This window comes from Mirounga leonina, unplaced genomic scaffold, assembly GCF_011800145.1.
Source record: "Mirounga leonina isolate KUSES-001 unplaced genomic scaffold, KU_Mleo_1.0 Mir_114, whole genome shotgun sequence".
Classification (NCBI taxonomy): Eukaryota; Metazoa; Chordata; class Mammalia; order Carnivora; family Phocidae; genus Mirounga; species Mirounga leonina.
In genome coordinates, this window is record NW_023270265.1 from 16,562,469 (window position 1) to 16,575,945 (window position 13,477).

The 13,477-nt window shown below is 43.7% G+C and overlaps 1 long non-coding RNA gene across 1 annotated transcript in view; it reads right to left on the reverse strand.

The window, feature by feature from the left end:
* Window positions 1–707: 707 nt before the first annotated feature.
* The window catches only part of LOC118023092, a 61,944-nt gene continuing 49,174 nt past the window's right edge, over window positions 708–13,477 (reverse strand). The window contains exon 2 of the long non-coding RNA XR_004682660.1: window positions 708–1,189. This is a non-coding gene — a long non-coding RNA (uncharacterized LOC118023092). The remainder of the gene's footprint in view (window positions 1,190–13,477) is intronic.

Sequence of the window (13,477 nt, forward strand, 5' to 3'; positions counted from 1 at the left end):
TTAAAAATAGGATACAGGGGTCCATGGAGGTGACATCTGAGGGGAAGTGGGGTCCTGGGTGTGGGGGCTCAGGTGCTGCTAGCCTAGTAGGTCTCAGGGTGAGTTACAAGCAACAGCACGGGTCAGGAGCCCAGAGCGGGCAGAAGCAGCTCAGGGAGGCCAGGGGTGCAGAGATGAGCCTTCTGCTTCCCCCACCAAGGCAAATAACCAGACATAAAAAATGTTTTACCGGCCATGAAGTTTCCTACTCCCTTATGTGAAATTAAAGCCTTTAGACTGGAATCACAGTATCTTTTTTTAAGATCATGTTTCAGATGGTCCATTTTAGGTCTTGAACTCCCCCTGATACCTTACTTTATTTTTCCCCAATTTTTTACTACACTAAGTAAATATTAAAACACAAATGGAGCTCAGATCTCCTTTCATTATTCATCAACTGTAGCTGCCTTAAAACTTGAAGGGATTATCTTTTGCCTGCTGCCCAAATAAGGTTGACCTCCCTTCCCTTGTCTTCTCTCCCTTTCTACCTCATTCCCTCCCTCATTCCTTTTTATCAGTCCTTTGATAATTTTTCATGTTTTTATTGCTTCTTAAACCAAAAACCAAAAAGTTTTATAACAATAAAGGACATGTAACAAAAGTAAAGCTGCAGACACATTGCCATTCAACTATGACAAGAAAAAATGTTTTCTGAGCTTTGTGCCCGCCCCCCCTACACACAATGCTGTCCACATGCATCTTCTGTTGTACCTGTTGCTCTCAGCAAGGAGTATAATTTTGTCCTTTGCTTTATTTACTTGGTAATATCATAAAGATGTTTTCCACTTTGACGCTTTCCTGTTATCACTTGCAAGAAGCCTGCAGTTTTCAAGGAATTGTGCCTTGGTGTTGGTAGCTGTAGGAGAAGGTGCTTTAGCCTGATCACAATTCACAGAGAGCTGCCTTTCTGGTCCTTGTGCACAGTGATGGTCTGGTCCAGGAGAATTCTTTTGCCATTCAGGTACTGAACTCTTAACATGCCTGAAGTGAGAGAAAACTTGAGGAGTTTTCTCTAAAGGGGTATAGGGCAGGGAGAGTGGTGGCTGAGGTGCTAGTGGGTGTTTCCATAATCACATCTCACCCCCTCTTCCAGAGGCATGTGACTGTCCCAGAGTTCCTCAAACCCCTCCCCAGAGCAGCTCACCAGGACCTGCAAGGTGAAAAAGAGGTTTTTGTGTTCCTCATAAGGAAGACCTTGAGGGAGATTCTTGCACAAAGGAAGGAAAGCAAAATAATACTTTGTTATTAAATTTTGCACCTAAAACCCAAATCTATAGTTCTGGAACATGCCCTTTCAAAATGCTAAAGCTGGAACAAAAAAGACAGGCATATAGAAATCAAAAAGTAAAATGGCAGATATAAATCCAACTATAGTAATAATATTAAATATGAATGGATTAAATAATCCAATCAAAAGGCAGATTGTCAGATTGGATAAAAATAAAACAGTTATATGCTATCTATAAGAGACATGCTTTAGATTCAAAGATAAGAATGGGCTGAAAGTAAAAAGATAGAAAATATGTACTATGCAAACAGCAACTATAAGAAAGCTAGAGTGGCTATATTGATATCAGACAAAATAGACCTTAAGACACAAAATGTTACTTTAAAAAAAGGAGGGACATTTTATAATTACAAACAGATTAATTTATCAGAAAGACATACCAATTATCAGCATGTATGTACCTAACAACAGAGCCCCAAATTGCATGGAGCAAAGCTGATAGACCTGGAGGGAGAAATAGACAATTCAAGTGTAATAGTTGGACTCTGTAATATCCCACTTTCAATAATGGATAGAACAACTAGGCAGAAGATCAACAAGGGAAGAGAAAACTTGAAAAACACGAACAACACTGTAAAATGCAAAACTTTCATGAGTGAAAGGAACTTCTTAATGCTTAAGAGAAGAAAAGTAAACTTCTAAGGGTAGCATGGAGGAAGGAGGGTCGCTAGATGTGGGTTAGGAGACCTAACTTTGAGTCCTGCTAGGCCATGCACAAATTGGGTGACCTAGAGCCATTTACTAGATGCCTCTGAGACTTAGCTTCCTAACACATTAAATGAGGTGAGAATGCACCATTCGTAGAGATTTTGTGGGGATTTCTAAGTACATTAAGGAAATTAATTCCTAGGCTGTCGAGTTCAAATGCAAGATAAGTTGATCCTGGACCTGTCTCCCCCCAGAGCCATTCCAAACCTTTTCCTTCTCTGCTTTACGGGGAAGGAGCTTCAGGGCAGGAGGCACTGACCCTTTTAGACTGTGTTGCCTGGACTGTTGTGCCAGCTGGTTTGTGGCAGGATTCACCCACAGAGAGATACTGGTGGAGAGAGTACAAGAAAGGGAGAAGCCCGGGTATTTCTGCTTCACCATTTCCTCACACCTAGGTGGTGTCCCTGGCAATCTTCCCTAGGTCTCCAGCTCCTTCCAGGAAAGCCAAGCTCCCAGTTTCCCCAGGATGACCCTTGAACTTGGACCCCAGTAGCAACATCTGCCCCCTTGGTTCCTCTAACTCAGGAGATTCATAGGTCCCTCCGATGTCTACATGCTCTGCCTTGCAGCCATCTTATTACCTGGGTAACCAGGTCCCTCTGTTATAAATACTTAGGGTGGTCTCTCTTTCCCTGGTTGATCCTTGGATGATTAATAAGATTTTGTTTCCAAACTATGAAAAGAATGAAGTGTGAACATAGAGATCCTGTCTTCATTCCAACCAACAGACATTGGGTTTCTGTCATTTGTTAGAACTTGAACCAGGAGACAGAGGTGAAGCAGCCAGAACAGGGGCCTGTGCTCCTGAATGCATAGTCTCACTCCTCTTCACCCTGGTGCAGAGCCTGGCACAGAGTAAATGTCAGTGTGTATTTGTCCCTAAAAGGCTATTTAAACAATGTTGGCACTTACTGCTTGCTCTCTGTGTGCAACTTCTTGGCTGTTTTAAGTAAATTTTGTATTTGATTTGTACAAGATACCTGAGAAACTGAGGCAGCTCACACAGCATACTGCGATGCTAGGAAGCTGGGGGTATGATGGGAAGCCCATGCATTTTACCGCCCACCCCCCCGCCACTGCTGAGTCAAACCCTACCAAGGCACCAACTGGCCAGCCCCCTCCCTCCGATCTCCTGCAACAACATACAACAACAGCAAAGCAGAATGCAGATAGGGACATTTGGGGGACTTTTGTTTGGGATCACTCTGGGATTCTGAATGTGCAACCCCACATGCTATTAAAGCCTGAGTTTCTCTGAGCAGCTGTTTGGATGTTCCTCAGCACCTAGTGAACAAGGTGCCTACGTGGGTTTTAATTACATGGCCGCACCATTTAATTCCTCTACCCTTTCTTTTTACACACCAAGTGACCTCCAGGCACGGAGCCGTGGGGACAAGTCATAGGGCACTGAATGTGTCCAATGTGACTAATGACTTGGGACATTTGAGAACATTTCTGTACTGTTTACATTAAAAGAACATGTATTTTATTTCATAACACAGAACTGACACTTGACACGTTGAGTCAATGTAAGTCACTGGAGCAGTCCCTGAATTATAGCAGACAAGTAATTAGTCTCTGGAGGCCTATTGCTCCAACAATTTTCATTTATCTTCTTTCAGATGACAATGTGGGTTTTTTCCCGCAAAATCTTAACACTCACAGATACCCCCACCCCACTGCATCCTTTCCCACACACACACCCAACATTTGTCCATCTCCAGACTCTGCAAGACGGCACAGCAATAACCTACCTCAATGTGAGGCTTCGGGTCTGATGGCCTTGCTGCCCCTGAAATCTTCACAGGGTCAGTTTGCCCTGAATCGACAACTTGATTCTATTTACTGATAATGATGACTCTGCTTCCTGTTCTGGCTCCTAGTAGTGTTGTCATAGATCATCCAAATACTTTAACTCCCATATAGAAGAGAATGACCTTTTCCCCAGACCAGAGGGCAATACCAAGGCCAGTCTCAGAGTCACATGTACATCAGTACAGCTTTCTTATTTATATAAAAAGGAAACCAACTTATCCCGGATCTGGTTGTAAAAGCTCAAGACACCACTGTTGGGGATGGGGAGTTGCCTTGGTGATTCACAGAACAGAGGCGCTCTCATTTCCAATCTAAACAACAAGTTCTACTTTGTTAATGGGCTTAGGTTTAAATTACTGATAAATATGACAGAAACACTGAAAGCTCAAGAATGGGATTGTCTCTTTAAGTCTTAGAGACATTAAAATAGAATAAGGTAAACATTGGCAATTTTTTTAAGATTCGGGTTTGGGTTTATTGGGGAGGGGAAATATAGTCATTGATTTTTATTTTTCCATGCAATAAATTTACCAATTCAAACAAACTGAGGGCAAGGACATTTTAAATCAACTTAATTCTGCATTCAAGAGTATTTTAAGCATTTTAAGTATTTCCAAGTTCACACAGTAACTCAAACCAGGTTGGCAAAATGTTTCCTTTGTTAGAACAAAGAGGTCTTTAGTGGTGATATGTGAATAGCTCTGTGATTCTGAGCAGAAAGAAGTCACTCAGATTCTGAGGTGGTTTCTGACAGAAGGAAACAGGTAGAGTTTAATGCTGGAGCTGATGTTTTCATGGGAGCAACAGGAAGGTCGTTCCCAACAAAGAGGGTGACATTCAAACAAACATGGAAGCAGAAAGATGGAAGGGGTCAAAGGAAGATGGGATTTCTGACTTGGTGAGCATAAGAAGGGAAGGTAGAGCTAAAACGAGAAGGAAGCTGGGGTCAGGCCTTTTCTTTATGATCACCCTGATTTTTATTAGGAGGACCTTCAAGAAAGGAACCATGTACGTCAGCTATTTAATGGGCACTATTTTGACCTGTGACCATTTCTAGAGCTCAATTTTCTTTCTTTTTTTTTAATTTTATTTTATTACTTTATGTTAGTCACCATACATTACATCATTAGCTTTTGATGTAGTGTTCCATGATTCATTGTTTGTGTATAACACCTGGTGCTCCATTCAATACGTGCCCTCCTTAATATCCATCACTGGGCTAACCCATCCCCCCCATCCCCCTCCCCTCTAAAACCCTCAGATTGTTTCTCAGAGTCCATAGTCTCATGGTTCATCTCCCCCTCCGATTTCGCCCCCTTCATTTTTCCCTTCCTACTCTCTTCTTCTTTTCTTTTTTTTTTTTGACATATAATGTGTTATTTGTTTCAGAGGTACAGGTCTGTGATTCATCAGTCTTACACAATTCACAGCACTCACCATAGCACATACCATCCCCAATGTCCATCACCTAGCCACACCATCCCTCCCACCCCCACTACTCCAGCAACCCTCAGTTTGTTTCCTGAGATTAAGAATTCCTCATATCAGTGAGATCATATGATACTTGTGTTTCTCTGATTGACTTATTTCACTCAGCATAATACCCTCTAGTTCTATCCACATCGTTGCGAATGGCAAGAGTTTGGGGGTTTTTTGATGGCTGCATAATATTCCATTGTATATATATACACCACATCTTCTTTATCCATTCATCTGTTGATGGACATCTTGGCTCTTTCCATAGTTTGGCTATTGTGGACATTGCTGATATAAACATTGGGGTGCATGTACCCCTGCAGATCACTACATTTGTATCTTTGGGGTAAATACCTAGTAGTGCAATTGCTGAATCATATGGTAGCTCTATTTTCAACTTTTTGAGGAACCTCCATACTGTTTTCCAGAGTGGCTGCACCAGCTTGCATTCCCACCAACAGTGTAGGAGGGTTCCCCTTTCTCCACATCCTCACCAACATCTGTCGTTTCCTGACTTGTTAATTTTAGAGCTCAAGTTTCTTTTTCCCTTGGAAGCTATGGGACATTTAGAGTGCCCATCTGGGATGACACAGGCAGAGAAAGTGGAGCTGGACCTCAGACCCAAGCACACTTAAGCTGGGGATCCAGGTTGGGTATTGAACCCTACAAGTGGTTCTAGGGTAAACTGAAACATGCTAAGGGCAGAGCTGGTGAGAGAAAAGGCACCCAGAAGTGAGTGATGTGGAACTGCATGTATGTGTCCAAGTGGGTGTTGGCCAAGCTAGGACTAGCTCTCAGAATGGAATGGGTTATCTTCTGAGGTAAGAGAGTCAACCCTTCAAAGAGCTTCACAGGCTTGAATGACTGCTGAAGAACTAGAGTGGTAAGACAAGAGAGGGCAGCACAAAGCCTATGACTTCATAAGCACTGACCTCAGGGCAACTGCTAGAACCTGCCATGGTAGCCAGAAACCATAGCAAGGTAGGGCTCTTGTCGAGATGCCCATCTGCTGACTGAGGCTGCTCCCAGAACACTGAGCTTTTCAAGTGAAGAACTGAAGTGCCTGAAAGTCTCGGATATTCTCTGCCTTCCAAAACAGTATCCCTCCATGGGAATCAGCCTCCATGCATTGTGTTTGTTCTCTTACTATGAGCTTCACCAAGAAGAGATATAAAGGAAACCTTCCCCACCTCCCCATAGAACTCCCAGACTGAAAGTTCAGACTCCATGAACTGTACCCACACCCTCCAACTTGTAAAAACAGCCTTACAGCAAGTATTAGCCACACTGCTAGGAAACACAGCATGTTAAAAAGAGAAAATCATGGTGCCTGGGTGGTGCAGTCAGTTAGGCATCCAACTCTTAGTTTTGGCTCAGGTTGTGATCTCAGGGTCATGAGATCAAGCCTTGTGTCGGGCTCTGCACTAGGCATAGAGTCTGCTTGAGATTCTCTCTCCCTCTCCCTCTGCCTCTCCCACTTACGCTCTCTCTCTCTAAAATAAACAAATAATTCTTTTTAAAAAAGAAAAGAAAAGAAAAAGTCATTCATCAGACCCTGTTACACAACCACTCCCTTTGATTCCACATCAAATTCCAAACATAGTTTAGCCTCTGCAGTTACATAATGTATATGGGGATGCGTGTGTATGTGTGTGTAAGTTCAGTCTTTCATTTCATTATTTTTTCAGCCTTGAGATAGGATTAAAAAGCTGCCATTCAAAATGTAGGCCAAGATATCAAGATAGGAAGATATGACACTCACCTGGATGTTTTTGGCCTCCATGGACTTAAAAGACTCTCGAGATATATCACTTCTTGCCGCCAACCTTGAGTTGGGCTTCTCCCATCAGTATTTAGCTTTATCTTCATAAATCACCTCCCTCACAACACAATATTCCTGTGCATTCATCACTCTGTTTGTCTCCCATAAATCAACTGCAAGCCTGTTTAATTATCCCTCAGCAATTTTAAACAACCAACATTTTTAATGAGGCAGAGAATGCATAAGGCCAGCAAATAGAGTTTTAAGGGTCCATTGTGGGTCGCTCTGTGTATATTTTTCAAAGTCAGGCATTCCTGAGATAAGCCACATATTACCCAGATCTCAAGGCTTGGCCAATGTCCTTTCCCACTGCATGACCAGTGAGACCCTCGGCCATCAGCAGGCTGCTTTTTGTCAATGGCCTTGAAGTGTGTCAGTTACTATAAACACACATGATGAATGAGTGTTATGGTTATGAGAGGAATTCAGTCACCTTGGCTCAGGCTGTGAACATGGCTGAGCTAGGGATGGCTAAACTGAAGGGCCATGCCTACCACCAGAGCCCATACCATTGGTGTTTGAGTGCCATTAACACTGAGACTTTTTCCTGAAATCCACAAATTTCTCCATCTGGTTTTAAAGTCACTGTGATGTCTCAGTGAAATAGTCCCCAATCCCCTCTCCCAATGGGAAACACCCTCATGACTTCTTTAGAAGGGGACCCTAGCTTCGCTGGCCCAGCCTCAATGAGGGAAAACCCTCACCTGTTGGCTCCAATCTGCCATACAAGCAGGACGTTCTGTAAGCAGACACAGGTGAGTGTCTCCAGTTGGTCCTACCCCCGCCCCAGTAGACATGGCTTGGAGGAAATTGTTCAGCCAGGCCCCAAGTGACAGCTGTGTTTGTGCAATGGTGAGTGCCTGAGTCCAAGCTGGCAACCACACACAGACCAACGGCCTGTGCTTGCAGCTGAATGGCCAGTCCATAATCTAGGGAATGGACAAGGCTGGGTTGGAGGGAAAGAGGTAAAAGAGAAGTAGCAGTTGGGTACCAGGTCCAAGAAGAGAAAGGCACAAAGGAACAAATAGATGCCTGACAGCCTTTCTGGAAATCTTCTTTTTTTTTTAATACTCTTATGACCACAGAAGGGGGAGTAATTTCAAACTTATCTTCTGTCCTAGAAGGACAGAAGTTATCTGTCAAACTTATCTTCTGCCCTAGAAGACCCTTACCACCACTGTTGCCTTCCCTCCTCCTCCTCCCACTTCTTTTCCATCTCTTCATATGCCCAGACTCCATGTTGAGCTCTGTAATGAAATATCTCAATTAAACTTCAAAACAATCTCATTTTACAGATGAGGACATCAATGTATTGAGGGCTCCAACAACATGCCCAAAGGCAACCTGCCTCTTGAAGAGCTACATTCAGAGCCCAGTCCAGCCCTTTTCCAGAGCCCATTTTTGCTACCCCCAAGGCACACTGGTCCCTGTTCTGGAGTGAAGGACATGAGATCCTTCAGAACATGTCTCTGTGTCTGCCTCAGCCAACCTCTCTGAACTTGAACCTCAACAAGGTTCTTGTTTCTAATTAAGTACAGTGTTAACAGAGCGTTTAAGAACAGGGCTCTAAAATCAAATGCAGGTAGGGTCTCAGCTATATGACCTGGGAAAAGGCACCCAAGCACTCTGTGTCTCAGGTGAGTCATCTTCCAGGTGGGAATCATGGCAGCACCTAGCCCATAGGGGTTCTAAAGATCACTTAGGCAAAGCACATAGAAAAGAAGCTGGCTCACAATGAGCACTCTAAAAATTGGCTGTTATCAGTAATTACTCCTTCATGTCCACTCTGTCCTATTTCTTCCTCCAGTTCTCCACGAGAACTGCAAAGAGCTTGGGATTTCTGTCCATTTACAGCAGTTACTGATTATGTCACAGCTGTTTACTCATGGCCCAAGGATACTGGGACAAGTTAGAAGCCTGCCCAGGAATCCAGGAAATTGTTATTTTGATCTTTAATGTGAGTTTTCTTGCCAAGCTAAGTAACCTTTGCAGGCCCTGCAATATGTTAACATTTAGGGGAAGAGTTTATGAACGCTCTAATCCATTTTTAGCAAGGCCCATTACCTCCAAATACAGAGTCAAGGTTCCAATTAAAGCTCTCCATTAGAGAATGAAAGTTATTTGCCAAACCAGGAGAAAAGATAATTTCTCATAGTTCTAAAGTTTATCTTCCCGAAAATGGCTATCTCCTCACAGCCCCCACAGGCAAGCAATCAACTCATTCAATGTTTCAGAGCATTGATCGTGAAATGGAGAACATTCTAGAAGCCTGGACAAGACAGTGCCTCCTCCCTAAGGGATCTCAGATGGCAAATGGGGCACACAAACACACACACTCAAATAGTTACTCTAGCATCCTAACATCTGAAGTCAAGGTATGTCCAAAGTTTTTGGAGAGAAAAAAAAAAAAAGATCCTAATTTCTTTGGTCTCGGAAGCTCACAAAAGACAGGCTTCTTTGGGAGAGGTTGTTTCGACTGGGATTTCAAGTTTTTTTTACAGTTTTGCTGGGTAACAAAGACAGAGAAACATTATAGGCCGAGTAAATAGATGTGCAAAGACACAGAGGTTGAGAATTGTGTGAGCGCCTGGTGATGCTCAGTGATGCTGAGGTGCTGTGAGCATGTGTCCCAGAGATAGCAGGCTGGGGTGCAGAGATCATGCTGGAAATGTATCCTGAGTCTCCTGTTACAGAGTTCAGTTTATTCTGACAAATGTGTATCAGTTGTGAGAGTTCTCTGTAAAACCTCCTGCCCCTGCATGTCTGGGCTTTCAGAACCATATAGGGAGCCATGCACAGAGCAGGCAGGGCACAATGCCACTCCTGGACACCAAGCAGCCTGGCCATGGGCCACACACATGCTTCTCGGTGGCTGTGGTTATGCTACCCACATTGGTAGTGTTGGCTTGAAAATGGTGGGGTATCTTTGATTGCTCTTTCTCAGTCTCCTTGATTTTATATTCATTCCTGACTGCAAAGTATTTCCTGAAGCCCCCTGCTAATCAGGCAGGCATGACTCTCCTTGTCAATGTGCCCAGTGATCTTTGTTAAGGAGTAAACTCTTTTCCCAGGTTCCCTGACCCCCTCGAAGTTCTAGGATGCTAGGAATTCCTAATAAGCTAAGGTTTTCAGGATGGCCAAAGACATGGCTGTGCAGCATCTTCCTCAGAACCCATAGACCTAGTAGACTGTCCAGAAAAATGGAATGAAGACACCAATCTGCTTCCTTTTACTCTAGTCTTTCCAATAGAGAAATTATTTGTGGCAGCCAGGCTGCCCTCCTCTGCATAGGACAAAGACCACCAGACAAAAATACAAACACTGCTCAATTCTAAGATACCTGAAGTCTGCCTAACAACAAAGGGCATTGCATTTTGAGATGGGAAATGGGGACCCAGGGGTCCTGTCCATTGCAATGACCCTTGACTTCTGGAAATAGGGAGTGCTCCCCACCCAGCTCAGCTGAGCAATTGAGAGTCCTTAGGAACATTCTTAGTGTTGTCCTACTGTGGGCTCCCTGGGCCAGATGGAAACCCAGAGCACTGAGCTGAGTTCTGTAGGCAGACCCTAAAGGCTGCTTAGTGGACTAAGAGTGTCATCAGGAGATACCTCACGATGCCTGCTCCATGCTGGTCACTGTACGTCTGTACCTGGGATGAGGAGCCCGAAGCTCTGTCAAACTGTGTCACCCATAAATAATTATGAGACCACTTTGTGGCTTAGATGTTCTTATCTACTGCATCAAAATAACATAGCTTGAAAAACACATTTGTGTCTTTAGCAATCGTTCATTGCGCACACGTGGTACCTGACCTTAAGCTCACAATCTAATAGAAATAAAAATAAATAATTTCGGTAAATAAATTTTCACCACTGAAATTATTTCTATTTTCAGGAAATTTTTATATTCAGGAAAATTATTTTTATATTCAGGAAATTTACTGAAAATTATTATATGCAGTACCAGACATGTCCACGTGACAGGGATTGTTACAAAGAGGTAGAGAGATTTGCTTCAGGCAAGCTGGGAAGTAAAGAGAGAGGTTGGATAAGCCTCCCCATCGAGGCAATGCATAAACAGAGACTGTGGATGACTGAGTAGGAGTTCTCCAGGCAGAGGATGTCCATGCAGAGTAATTCCAGGAGAACATATATATACTCTGTTGTCCAGATCTCAGAACCTTGGAGAGTAAAAGAGGATGCTGTTAACAATTATGCTTGACTGAGAGACATAAACCTGGGCGGTCCTGGGCCATCTGGGTCATAGGTTCATCCTACATCTAGGCAGAGTGTACACAGGTTTGGAGGCTTAAATCAGCATCTTTCAGATTTGTGCTGCAAGTATTTATTTGAAACCCTTGCTAAATTCACATGATTAGAGCCTCAGGGAGCCTGCAGATGAGGTGCCATTCACTGGCTTCATGCCTCCAATAGGCACCCATGTGCCTTTTCTGTGTTTCTGTGTTTTGTCAGTTTCATCCCAGGGCTGCCTCTCAGCCTAGTCTCAACATAGTGACCAGTGGCAATGGACCCACGGGTTTCACTGTTCACACCCAACAAGATAGAGTGGGAGTGAAACCCCTCCCCAAAGTCACCTTCCCTTCAGTCTCTCTGTCCTCTCTGAACCAATTATGGAGCAGAGGAACATCATGTATAAAAAGGTTTAAAGAAGGGTTCCTGGGTGGCTCAGTCGGTTAAGCGTCTGCCTTCTTTTTAGGTCATAATCCCAAGGTCCTGGGATGGAGCCCTGCATCAGGTTCCTTGCCTAGCAGGAAGTCTACTTCTCCCTCTTCCTCTGCTTCTCCTTGCCCCTCGCCCCGCTTATGCACTCACTCTCTCGCTCTCTCTCTCTCTGTCAAATAAATAAATGATCTTTTTAAAAATAAATAAATAAAAATAAAAAGTGTTAAAGCAGCCCTCCTTGAAGGAACTGGGGAGGAATGGGTTTGAAGTGGGCAGTCAACAGTGTTCATAGCAAGGACAATTAGGGGTTGCTGAAGCTTAAGATAGAGAGGTGATGGGGAGAGTTGATGACATGCAAGGAGAGATAGGTAGGGAACAAATTTTGAAGGATCTTGTCTGCTTTGTGAGTATGGAATGTCATAGTGGATTTTATAAGTTCTGCATTTTTAGAAAACTCACTCTTGGAACCATGGGGTGGGTGGACTCGCAAAGGGCAGATTATAAGAAACCACAGCCAAGCTATGGCAATAGTTCAGGTGAGGGATGATGTGACAGTAACATTGAAAGTGAGGAGAGAGAATTAAGCGATATTCAGATACTTCTACATACAAAGACGCATATGGGGGAATTCAAGGGCAATCCCTAGAATTCTGGATCAGGGAGCTGGTAAGCATTCCCACCACCAACAAAGTTATGGAATTCAGAAAGACGAGAGGCTACAGATTTGGTGAATATTAAGTCTGAGACAAGTTGAGCTTGAAGTACCTTTTGAATATGTGAGGGGACAGATATAGAGTTCAGGAGAGAGTCAGAGTTAAGGATATCCTTCTGAGAGTCATCAGCTTGGGATGGTGGGGTCCCAAGGCTGAAGGTGGTTAAGAATGGGTACTGGGGAGCACTGGTATCTAAGGACTGGCTTTGTCTCCTTGGTCATCAGCTAAGAGTGAGGTGGGAAGATTAGAGCTAAGGGTCTAAAGGTCTGAAACAGTCTTTTAAGGAATTGGGAGAAGGATCTTCCTTATGGAAGGATCCTGTGAAAGGAGCAGTTCAGTCAACTTCAGATAGGACTGGAGACTGTCTTCATCCATGGACTCAGGTGTCTGAATCTAGGTTAATTTCTCTCTGCTCTGAGCTCCCAGATCTGGATTTATACCCACCTCTGTTGTAATAACTACAACAATGGGACATTTTCTGGGTGTCTGCTTCATTGCACTGTGGGCAGGTTAGGATTCAGGGGATATCCTTTCCTCACCTCTGTGTCCCTGTGGTAAGCTGGTGGTCATGCACACAGTAGATGCTTGATAAATATTTAATGTTTGACTGAATAATGAAATAGATGCCTATATTAAGTGTTCTCTTAAATTCTAGACTATCTGCCAGCCTCGGTTTTCTTACCATATATGTCCCAAAGCCATTATGGTCTTTGTTTGTGGCCATGAGGCACAAATCCAGAGGCTCAGAGAGCACCCCCTGCTCACTGGGGTGTTGAGGTATCAAAGCTTCTCCCTCACCCTGCTCATCCTCCCTCTCTGATCACAGACTTAGAAAAAAAGCCAGGATCTTACAGGGATCATGGCCCCAACAAAGTCTCATCCCAGCTGTGACAAGGCACAGTCCAATGCAGCTTTTGTTTCATTTCCAGTCAT